General features: G+C 37.4%; 1 protein-coding gene across 1 annotated transcript in view; it reads right to left on the reverse strand.

Moving 5' to 3' along the window:
* Nucleotides 1–13,197, reverse strand: part of znf281a (zinc finger protein 281a) — a 149,407-nt gene that overhangs the window by 64,011 nt on the left and 72,199 nt on the right. Inside the window, 1 exon segment of the mRNA XM_036213159.1 lies at nt 3,069–3,190. The gene's annotated coding sequence lies outside the window, so the exon portion shown is untranslated.

Raw genomic sequence — 13,197 nt, forward strand, 5'->3', positions numbered from 1 at the left:
GGAACTCCATGTGGGATTTTGCACAGATAGGTCTGATGAAATGCTACTTTAAATAATTGCAATATTTTTTTTTCATGCAGGTCTCTAAAAATATTTTACTTTTAAGTATGAAAACGCCCTATGTGCAGATTTTCTATTAAATCAGACTTAACTCATTTCTTCCATCACCAAAGCTGAAGTTATGAATCACATGACCCTCAAATCTAAAAGTTCAAACTCCTTTTCCTGATGGCCCACTGTGTTTCTTCACATTTTTTTAAAAGTCTGCACTCATTTCATCAAACTTGAACTGTGTGAACATGTATTCGGGTCAGTGTGAGGACCCAGGAGAACTTTGGCCAGTTTCTGGGCCGAAGCAAAGCAACTAGGATGCGTCATTTGGGCCTAAAGTTAGCCAGTGGGCCGGTCGTTCAGAAAAGCCCAGAGCTCTTCTATAAACATACAAACACTCCTTACAAGTTATTCCTGTTCAAAATAAATAAAGGAGGAAGCAATTTTTGATATATATTTTAGTTACTTAGAGATTTGATTTTTTTCCCCACAAACTCATATTTTTTGGCAGCCAATCTAATCATTGACTTTTAGTTTCTGCAAGTAACTTATTAAAACAGATTTTAAAATTAAAGGCAAGTGGAATGATTTGCAGTTACGTCTAAAACAAAGAGTTTCTTGTAATTAACTGGCTTGACAGCCGTTTCCGCCTTCTGCGGTTGGGAAGGGGGTTTTGAAGTCGTTCTAGAGGCTCGTTTGAAATAATCTTTCCTCTTTTGTTTCCTCGTCTGCACGCTCTCTTTATTAATTTGGTCATGGCTTTGCTCTCCGCAGATAATAAGAAACACTTTCTGAATCTTTGTTCCTTTTTTAAACCAAGCCTTCCTAATGCTAACACAGAACGGCATAAATCCACATTTCCATGTTAATCACATGCAGACACACAACAAACACACGCTCGCTCCTTTAGCCAACCACGGGCTCGCTGCACATCAATGCAGATGATGCCTCCTGACAAGCAACCAGCAAGCAAAGCAGCTAAACAGGCTGAGATATTAATAAATTCCCCACATCTGCCCCGATCTGTCATTTCCTGTATGTGAGAGACAGCCACTAATGGACAGAGTTAATGCAGCCAGTTGTCCTTGACGTGTCTGTGTGGGAGTCAGCCATGCCCCGTCTTCTTACCGACTGCTCCTTCTGCCAGACAACCAGCACCAGACCCTCCATGTTTGCAGGTCACCACCCCAAAACTGAAAAATAGGAGCGAGGCTCCGCCTTCTGAAACTGCCCTCCATATCAGAGAAATGAGGAAAGAGTTTATTGAATTTTTAGGAAGTTTCATGAAAATTTAAAAGAGCAGCTGGTTATAGGCCATTAAAACATGAATTTGAAGTTAAAGATAAGCTTATTTCATATTTTTATTCATGTTTATATAGGAGATAAAGTTTAAAAGTGCATGTCAGAGATGTGATCTAGAAGGAAAAATAAACTAGTAATATCTGTTGTTTTTGTATTGCTGCAGATTTAAACCCTGAGTTAGCACCACTGACTGTACATGAGAACTGGACTGATCGAGTAGAAATTGATTTACTTCCAGCTCCAATTAAATGAAGATAATTATTTTATTTTATTTTATTTTTGCAATACAGACACTGCCATGGAACCAAATGTCAATAAGCTGTGGTTGTTCTGAGTCAACATTTCTATGGTAACCACTTTTGCTTATTGGAAGGCCACACCCCTTCTGCTCGAAAGCAAACACAAAATCTGTATGGAAAATTCAATGTGAGACCACTAACTTTTATTGAGCCATCTGATTGGTCAGTTTATAACTTAAATAACTTGCAGTGCAGATAAAAATATAATGTACAAAACAAAATTATGAAAAACGTAAAAAAAAAAGGAAGCAGAATGGCTATTCTAACAAATAGAATGACTGTTATAGCTGTTATTTCGCAGTAGAAGTCTATGGGATTTCAGCCTCATGGAACTATAGCGGGCACTACCTGTTTTGGAACGTCAGGGGGGAGGAGTCACTCATTCCACTTCTCATATCGAGTCAATGGCTGGCATAGAAATATGACTATTATTGATGCTTATTCACAATCACATCATTGCATAAATGTTCCTACAAAAAAAGTATCTAATTGGACACATTTGGTTCGCTTAAAGTGAACTAGTTCGTTTCCCCCGATAATCTAGAACAAATTTTAAGTCAAATTTTTTGTTATTTTATTCAACGTTGACTTCAAAACTCCTTAAACGACTGAAGAGCACAGGGATTCTGTTGTTTCACAAACTCCTTGGCCAAAAATGACAATTTTGATTCCTGAAATGTCTCAAATTAGGACTCCAAAACCACATGAAATTATTCATTTTGATTAATTAATTATCTTTTTAAATGAGACTTTAGAGCAACTGCAATTCAGTGAAATGCCAAATGCTGAAGGTTTTCTGCAGCTGATGAAACACGATGTAAAGCTTTACCTTTTTAGGTCATTTTAATTTAGACGCCCTCAAAAAGGATCTTAAATTTTTGATTTAATAGATCAGAGGAAAGCATTTCATCTTTAATTAGGCTAAATTCAAAAAGAGAATCCGTCTAAGATCAACTTATTTATTTATAGATTTGCTTTTTGAATTTATTATAAAGTTGCACAAAGTTTAATTTGACAAAACAGCAAAATCTGACGGTCTTACCAACGCCATTATTTAGTAAAAAATCTCCAACTTGTTTATATAAATTATAAATGCAGCTGAAGAGTGTCTTTTTTGCACACTAATGAACTCTAATGTCTAATTTCTACCAAGTGGAGGATTGTCAAATTGAACAGAACTTATAAAACTCATTAATTTAAATAAACTTGCTGTATATGCTAAGATATATAAGCAGATTTGATGCCTTTTTAATTGGTTTTAGTTTTGGAGTTTGCACATTTTTCTACACCGCACTGATTTATTATTATTTTCAATTTTTGTAAAAGTATAGAATCTGTTAAATCCAGTGTATGAGGTCAGAGAAACTTTTTACATGAGCGGCTGAAGTGAATCGTAAACACCTTTAACCTACTTACCTCTAATGTTCGAGGCTGGTCTGATTTAATTAACATCAGGACCGTTTTTGACGCTCCTCTCTTCTGTTCTTTCGAAGATTTGTCTGCCATTTCATCCTTGAATGTGGAGGTCAGGAAGATCTCTGTAAAGAGCCAAATGATGATGTGGTCAGACTTTAAAGACGATGATTTTCACTTTACGCTCAAGCTGCTTCAAGAATACGCACAGAAATGTTTCAGTTTAAAAAGAAGAGTAAAAAAAACAACAAAAACAAGAGATTTTCCCTTAAAACTTCAAAATATAAATGTATTTCCCTTTTATATTTCTCAAATGTGACCGGCTCGCTCTTGTCATTACTTCTAATCCATCTTTTTCTCTGCATCCTGCCAGCTCATTTCTCTCAGCGATGACCTCTGTCACCTGGAGTCCATTTCATCCATTTCATTATCAATCCTGCAGCAAATCTTCCCTTGTCGTCGCTCCACTTATCACTAGGTCATTTTTTTATGCAAGTATCACCAGTTACTGGACAGTAAGAATCCAAGAGCAGTGATTCAACTTTTCTGTACATCCTTTTGTTTTAGTTGAGTTTGAACAAGTCTTGTGGATGCCACTAAAATATACCACAACAGTTTCCATCATTGTCTTTTTTTGGACATTTGTATATCATAAGAAAAAAATTGTTTGTTTGTAGTGAGAGATAAACACATGAAACGTTACAAAGTAGGGGGTCCTGGAAGGGAACCCTGAGGAACACCATATCGAGTTCTGGTCTGGTTTATTTTCCAATTAACAGCTGACACTGATTATTTGGGATTTGCATAACTTTATTTCTATGCCATAAATTCATACTCAAAATGCATTTCTCCTTTACAAGTACTAAAATGTACTAACAAAACTGAAACATTGTTTGACGTTAGTGATTTGAAAAAAAATAATAATTTAAAGAGTACTCAGGTTAAAAGTCATGACTTTAGAGGCTCCATAACCCTGGGTTTTAATTTACAAACATCTTCGTTATGTTTTGCCCTGCAGTTGTGTTGTTTTTGGTTGATATCTGACTTATTGCCCCCATTTTTCAAACACTGGTTATGAACAAAAATCTTTGTAAAAGATACAAAATATAAAGCAGTTTTATTTAGTTAAATATGGGTGCCAAAATATATTAGAAGACATTTTTTTAAATTTAGCATCTGTGTATCCGAAACTAACTCAGTGGCCTGGTGGTAGAGTGTACGCACTGAGATTGGCAGGTCGTGTGTTCAAATCCACGGGATCCAAACCCTCCCTGCTTGACCCTCAGCAGTAAAATGTAGGATTTGGGGGTGTCTGCAGCTCACTGCTCCTCTTCAAGGATGGGTCAAATGCAGAGAACAAATTTGACATATCTCGGTGTGATAGAGCTGATGAGACTTTAACTTTAATTGATTAGCAGTCATAGAAAGTCTCACATGTCAGTGTTCATTTTGTAGCTTTTAAATTGCTTTTTCATCATGAACATAAATTCTTTTGAATGAAGATAAGATGAAAATTATATCAAACAGAGGAAATTAATCCAGAGGAGATTAGATTAGAATCTTGTAAGTTTACATTGTTGCAGCAGCTTTCAATAGAACTCCTAAAGTATCACATGGAACAAGAACATAAAACACAATCAGAGCTTAATCATCCATCTTCTTCCACTCATCTGGAACCGGGTTGTGGGGCCAGCAATTTAAGCAAAGATTCCCTCTCCCCGGACACATCCTCAAGCTCCCCTGAGGCGTTCCTAGGCCAGCTGAGAGACGCAGTCTCTCCGGGGCCTCCACCCATTGGAACATGCCCGGAACACCTTCCAGGGAGGCATCCAGGATGCTTCCGGACTAGAGGCCAGAGCCACCTCAACTGGGTCTTCTGGAAGTGGAGGAGCAGCGGCTCTACTCTGAGCTCTCTCTGGGTCACCCACCTCTCACGCTGTCTTTAAGGGAGCGCCCAGCCACCCTCCAGAGGAAGCTGTCTTCAGCCGCTAGTATTCGGGACCTCGTTCTGTCGGTCATGATCCAGGAACTCAGGATCACAGGTGAGAACTGCTAAATAGAGGCTTTTGCTTTTTGGTTCAGCTCTCTTTTCACCACAATGGTGGACAGCACTCCAATCCGCCTGTCAATCTCATGTTCTGATCTTCGCTCACTCGTGAACAAGACCCCAAGATATTTAAACTCCTCCTCATGGGTCAGGAGCACTCCACCCACCCAGAGAGGGCAGACTACCTTTCTCTGGTCAAGAACCACGACCTCAGACTTAGTGGTGCTGACCCTCATCCCAGCCACTCCAATACATGCTGGAGGTCCTGCCTCGATGAAGCCAACAGAACAACATCATCTGCAAAGACCAGAGAGGAAACCCTGATAAATTCTGAAATTCTGTCTGTAAAGATTATGAATAGAACCAGGGATGAAGGACAGCCCTGCTGGAGTCCAACATGCACCGGGACTAGGTCTGAAGCCATTGGCTCCTGCTCTGGTCATACAGAGATCGGTAAGGCTCCTTGGACCCCGTACTCCCAGAGCACCCTCCACATGACACCACATCGAATGTCTTCTCCACATATGGACTGGATGAGCGAACTCCCACAGAACCTCCAGCACCCTGAAGAGGGTGTAGATCTGGTACACAAGTCCAAGAACTTAATCTATTTTATATTACTGGACTTTTTTTTTTTCAAAAACCATATAAGAAAAAGATCAAAGTAATTTCAGGTATGTGTATCACTATAAGCTAAAGCAGACTGTTTTTCTTGCAAACCAATGAACACCTTTGTTCAGAGATGATGTTGCAGGATGAAACTTTCCAGTAGTTCTTAGAAGTATTGGAATCTCATTTTTTAACCAATTACATTCCTTTTCTTTATATGCGAGTCTAGATCAAACGTGCATTTTGAAAAGCGTCTCCCAATTCACGCAATCCCCTGCACCAATGTGGCCAGATAAATGAATAGACCAGGTGTTCTTATGGCTACATTCTGAAGAGCTTTAATCAAGCCTTCATTTGAGTCAAACAGTGAAACTCAATCAGCAGCACAAACTGATTTTCAGCTAGAATCTGCACCTTTTGTAAAAATCCGCCTAATTTGACCTCTTAAGAAAAGATGGACGGCTTTCCATTCCAGGTTTGGTGCTGATTGCTGCACAACAGATCAGGCTGGATATTTACAGCAGGTGGATCCGTCTGCCTGTGGATGGCAGCTCCAGAATCATAGGTATGTCTGTCCACCCCTCACCTTTGTGACAACAGTCTTAGCATGCTCTGCGTCTCTGAGCATCACACCCCCACATAGGAATCAGCTGTCAGCGCTCCCAGCAGTGACAGCTTTGTAATATGTGTTAAGGCTCTTAAAAGCAATCTCCTTCTCTCCCGACGCCGCCGAGAGTCAACAAATAACACAACCAACGTCAGAGACGTGAGATAGTTTTCCAATCGCGCTCATGGAGCAGAGCCCCTCTGCTCTGCCCTGCAGCCACTCTGATAAGGCAGCTTGTTCACTCACAGCTGCAGGGACTCATTATTTCAGCAGGGGTCATTGTGATGCTGACCCAGCAGAGCAGATTTCACACTTTTCCTAAAGACAGTCTTCATGACCATTTTTTAAAGATTTTTGCTTGATGACAACTGTGACAAGCAGTTATCCCCAAACGTCGTCCTCACAGACATATTGATCATTTTTTATATCAAGAACATGCAAATGATTAGAAATGTTACTGAATCCATTAAAACATCTTTATGCTTTCTCGTCTATAAATGCCAGTTATTTTTCTGCTCGACTCCCAATATTCTTCAATCATCAATACACAAGGTACATTAACAAAATCCACATTTGCTCTGATGGACTCGTCATTATAAGACAATTACAAAGAGGCTGCTTGTGATCTGGGCTGCAGCTAAAATAAAGAAACTGGAGAATTAGCTTAAATTGAACATTTTGTTAAAGGTCAGGAGGAGAAACAAATGATCTGTTTGTTGCATCACAGAAAAAATCCAGTCATCCAGCACAATAAATTAGTTTTAAATCACAAGAAGCTCTTTAACCAGCAATTTTCTTTGCATAAAATCCATTTGAAGAATGTAGCTTTCAAATATCTCACGGTCATTTCAATCAGTGCGCTGAGGACCGGTACCGGTCCGTGGAACAGTTGGTACAGAGCCGAAGAGAAAAGATTAGATTTTTTTCCTTTATATTTGTAATTTTATTCCTAAAGACATCCTTTTGGGAAACAACTGGATTTGATTCGCCACATCCGACTCATTTTTGATGAGTGTCAAGTCAAAAATACAAACAAAAGTGGCTACAATGACCACTAAATAAAAAAAAACTAAAATAGCAAAGAAAAAAAAAGAACAAAAAAACAAACATATTTGAAAAGTTTATGTTCAAATCCAGAGAGGAAACAGAAAAAGAGCCTTTCAAAATAAAAGACAAAAACCCATATACCACAATATTAATGCATAATATTCAGCAACCGGCTGTCTAATGTTACAAGGACGCTGCTAATAAAGCTGTTAATAAAGTTGCTAAAACTTTTTTATAAACTACCAGTTTTTGTGATAGTTTTTTAAATCTGTCGTACCATAAAGTTGGAGGAGGCTGAAGTTGACTTTTGGTTTTTTAGCTTCCACTTCCACAGTTATAGGTTTAGAGAAGATCTAGATAACATTTTTCTGTTTTTTTACACAAAATCCAGTGAACACATAAAGTTTAAAGCAGCTGCAGATATTTTACAGAGGATGAAGATAATTTTACCCAAAACGTTAAGGGAAACTGGAAGCTAAAAAAATAAAAAAAGCCTCGTACAGACTGGTCTGTGTCTGATGTTAAACCAGTCTGTGACCTGAAAAAGGTTGGAGACTACTGGTTTAAACAATAATAACAGAGCTAGTTTGACTTTATTGTCTGGCAATATTCCCACGAGACTGTTTTAGTCCAGAGACGAACAGAAAAGAAAAAGAACCCATGTGAGCCGTTTTCCACTTCTGCACTTGTGCTGAAGGACGTTTTTGCTGTGCACTTCAAATTCCTCCTGGACAGCAGCCTGTGAAGCACTCAGCCGGGTATCAGAACTTCACACATTCAAGAGACAAACACAAAGCAAAGGAGGAGCGAGCGAGAAAGACGAGGATCTGTCACAGGAGGGAGAGCTCCGGGGCATTAGCCCTTCTCTGTGGACACCGTGAGCAGCTTCGCCACATCTGGCTGCAAGAAACACACTTTAATGAGAAGCGAAAGGTCAGCTTTGCACATTGTGGCCTGTCAGCAGCACCCCAAGTGACTGACTGCAGGTCGTGATATTACAAGCATGCCAGCTTGCCCAGAGGAGTCGGCTCAGGCCAGAGGCCCCCCAGGCACAATGACAGCATAACCAGACTATGTAGATCAGCAACACAAATGTATTCGGTAAGGTCAATAATTGAGTCATTCAGCTGTCAGGCAAATGTTACACTTTTTTGTGTCATTGTTTGTTGTTTTATGCCAACACAGTCTAACCATCTTTATCAGTTTGATGGATTCTATTACATTTTCAAAATACTAAAAAACATCCAAGTTATTTAAAATAAAAAAAAACAAATAAAATGCAAACAGAGAAAACCTTTCAAAACAACAACTGGATGTTTTGACAAAATTGGCAAGACAATCATGCGACATTTTCTATTTGTTTACCAAGATTGCAGGGAAAAAAAAGGATGACATTTGCGTTTAAAACAGATTCGAGCTTCTGTCATTGCTCAGCATAAACAGGTGTTGTGTCACAGCAGCTCCAGTGGAAATAATCCACCTGCTTGAACATTTCTGACACACAGAAAGGCAAATATCACCACACAAAACTTAAAGTTCCCCGCCACTCATATTTTTATTTACTGTAAAAGCCTCCCCAGTAGTCTTTTTATTAATGGTTATATTATTTTTAGGCAAGATCAAAAAACCTGTAGTACATAGTTTCTGCAGAACAGAAGCAGATAATCAGAAATATGCCCCTGTGTTGTGTGCTGGACCACAAACCATTTTTTATTCTCTTCTCACAACCCCAAGCTAACGTTAGCGGTGCAACAAAAGAGGCAAGCAATATTGGAGCCAGCTAGCAAAAACGGTTTAGAGGTGGATGGGAGCTCAGACGAGTATGGAGAGAAAGTAGACTTTCAATTTGTGAGTGCGTAATTCTTGATTTGTCTCATACAATGTATTTTGTGTGTCATTTTGTGTACTTGCAATTGTGTATTCACATTCTACACTAAAAATACAATAACACATGCACAACTTTAAATTACAGGAGCTTAAAACAACATACACAAAAGCTTTTAAAAAGCACAAACAAATCGCCCAATATACACACATATCGTTAAAAAGTACACACAAATCGCCTGGTATGCACACATAAATCTTTAAAAAGTACGCTCAAATCGCCCAATATACACATATAAATCTTTTAAAAAGTACAGACAAATCTTCTGATTTAAACACTAATCTATAAAAAGTAAGCACAAATTGCCTGATATACACACACACACAAATCTTTATAAAGTACGTACAAATCACGTAATATACACAGACAAATCTTTAAAAAGTGTGCACAAATCGGCCAATGTACACACATAGATCTTTAAAAAAGAATAGACAAATCTTCTGATATTCACACAAACAAAAATCTTTATAAAGTACGTACAAATCACGTAATATACACACACAAATCTTTATAAAGTACGTACAAATCGCCTAATATACATACATAAATCTTTAAAAAGTAAGCACAAATCACCTGATATATACACACACACAAATCTTTATAAAGTACGTACAAATCACGCAATATACACAGACAAATCTTTAAAAAGTGTGCACAAATCGGCCAATGTACACACATAGATCTTTAAAAAAGAATAGACAAATCTTCTGATATTCACACAAACAAAAATCTTTAAAAAGTAAGCACAAATCGCCTGATATACACACACAAATCTTTATAAAGTACGTACAAATCGCGTAATATACACAGACAAATCTTTAAAAAGTGTGAACAAATCTGCCAATGTACATCTTTAAAAGATTTAACGATATGTGTGTAAATCTTTAAAAAAGAATAGACAATTCGCCTGATATACACACACAAATCTTTATAAAGTATGTACAAATCGCCTAATATACATACACAAATCTTTAAAAATCGCGTAATATACACCGACAAATCTTTAAAACGTGTGCACAAATCCGCCCAATGTACATCTTTAAAATATTTAACGATATGTGTGTAAATCTTTAAAAAAGAATAGACAAATCTTCTGATATACACACACAAATCTTTAAAAAGTAAGCACAATTCGCCTGATATACACACACAAATCTCTATAAAGTACGTACAAATCGCCTAATATACATACACAAATCTTTAAAAAGTACGCACAAATCTTCTGATATCCACACACATAAATCCTTAAAAAAAGTACACACAAATCACCTAATTTCCACACACGCACACACACAAATCTTTAAATCATCTGAAATACACACAAAACTGCATCTACTCACAAATCTGATGTGAGACTTTTCACATTTTTGTTTAAATGCCTCTTGAATGCTGGGTCATTAGAGTTTTCTTTTCAAATAATGTCCAGTGAAAGTTGACATTTTCCCACATCCTTAAATCGGTAAGCCAGGTAATTAATATAAAAAGCCTAAATATTTGTTTTAAAACACTCAACACTAAAGTTTCTCTATTCAAACTTGGAGACTTGAAAAGAATCGCACATCTGATTTGTGAGTAAATGCGTTTTTTGTGTGTATCAGGTGATTTGTTGTTACTTTTATAAGATTTTCATATGCAGTATTTTTTTTTACATTACAATCGCTTTAGATGGTTTTATATAAATAATAAAAGTAATTAAACTTTTGGGTCCGTCTAAACTTTGGTAGATTAATTACTTTAATAGCGGTGGAGTAATATAATTTCGCTTCTTCCTCTCCCTTTCAAGAAATTAATTAAACTATTTTACAATCATCATATTTAATGGATTCAAAGTGTCTCCAGTACATCTATTGTATGCATAAATGCAAATATGCCTTTTTATGATTAGTAGCAATAATAAAGTCAAGAAGATAGCAGCATTTTTCTTTTATTTTTGTGAAAATTAGTTTATAAATTAGTAACTTAAACACATTTGATGGGCATTTTATTTATATATTTTGCTTAAATTGCTTGAAATAAAACACAGCCCCAATTTAAAACAAACTTTCTAAAAGCAGCTTTATTTTGTCATCTCTGTTTGTTGTTATTCAAATAATCCATTTGGTTCTTTTACAAATAATGGCCTCCGACTCTGAACTGAAACCAGATTTCCATTCAAAATAAAGGATGTGTTTATCCGTGCTCTGCTTCCATTTTTCCAGCCTCCTAACGGCCCGTGCCCTGGCTACCTTCCACGGAGACATAAAGGAACAGAGGGAAGTATATTGCACCCTGGCTCACCCTTACATGGCACCGTGCCTCGCCATCCGTGCTCCTGCCAGGAGCGGCATGAAACGATGTGGGGCACAAAATCAATTTCCTTTGTTGCTTCACCAACGCCGGCTGCTCCCTTCAACCCTTTAAATTTTAATCCTGCAGAGCTGTGACTCTTCAATTAAACAGAAAGATATATGAAAAATATAGTACTCAGTGTGACTTTGCTCCATCCTTTGGAAGGAGATTAGCCACGGAAATGATTTCTCAACAATAATAGAAATAATAACTCAGTTTTTTTTCTTCTGCTACGTTGTCTCTAAAGCTGCAGAGATGCTTTAGAGCTTGAAGAGTGCATTAACAGTAATTCGACATTGTTTTTTTTAGCTGTAGGAAATGGAAAAACAGTTGGACAAAAGAAAGATCTTTGGGGAAAAACTGACACCACTTTATTCTGTGTAAATGTCTCCTTTTCAGAAAGAAAACACTATTTTCAGGTGAGAATTCATGCCACTATTTCCATGGGAGAGGCAGCAGAGATGAGGGATGAAGCCGAGCTAGAAGACGGGAAGGTGTAAATGAAAGCGGAATAGTTGTGTTTCTGCCTCCTCTGAATTCTCCTGATGTCTTTGCTCGACCTCTGACCTCTCTGCGGAGACTTAACCAGCAAGGAAAGATGAAAGGAGGAAGATGACAGCTCTCAAATGTCTCTTCTCTCATGCAACTCATTGACTTTTCAATGGAGCGTAGAAAAGAGGACAGAAATGACAGAGGAGGAAAGACTGGATATTTTGTAAGGAAAAAACACATTTTCCTCAGAAGAAATAAAGTGCGTAAATAAAAGGAAATGGTGTTATGTGTGATGGTTCTTCATGCATAAAATCTCGAGGTGATGTTCTGTCAAATGATAAATCTTTACACAATGTAGGACAAAGATGGGTTCTGCACTACAGAGTGAAGGAATGATGTGCTGGATCAAGCATCACGAATGGAGGAAAATCATGCTTTTAATTTGTTCTCGTGGCATTTTTCTGAAGACAGAGAAATAAAAAAAAAAAATAAACTAAAAATTACATTTCTTAGTTTGTCATTATTCAAATTGTTGTGAATCAGAAGAAAACGATAAATCCCCATTTGAAAAATATCCTTTTTGTGATGTAGAAAATACCCAAGCTCCATTCTGATGCCAACATTTCAGACATATAAATCCATGTGCGTCTTCATTTCCCGTCTGAGCCGCTTCAGGCTCCAGAATTATATTGACTTCCCCCTAAATCCCCCATGTGTCATTGTCCGCTAATATACAGTATAAAACACATAAGTTAGTCCAATAATTAAATCAACATTAGCTAATATGTTGTGTGGGGGATGAAGTTGACTCACCTTGAGAAGGTGGTTGAGTAGAGTTAAAAGTGGCTTTTTTATCTTAAGGAAAATGTATGAAACTCCCAAACTACAAAGATTTGGTTCAATGATTATGTGTGTCAGTGACTTTGAAAAATCTTGATTTTAATGAGCTTGTTTATATAGGAGTATTTTAAAGTATTAATTTTATTTTTAATATTTCAGATGCAGCTCAAGAACATCTCGTTTTGGCTCCAATCAGCTTTGACCATGAGATATATAATGATTAAAGATTGTGCTGGATTTAAGATCAGAAAAGTCAAGATCTGAGTAGTTTTAGGGT

Source organism: Oryzias melastigma, linkage group LG8 (genome assembly GCF_002922805.2).
Source record: "Oryzias melastigma strain HK-1 linkage group LG8, ASM292280v2, whole genome shotgun sequence".
NCBI lineage: Eukaryota > Metazoa > Chordata > Actinopteri > Beloniformes > Adrianichthyidae > Oryzias > Oryzias melastigma.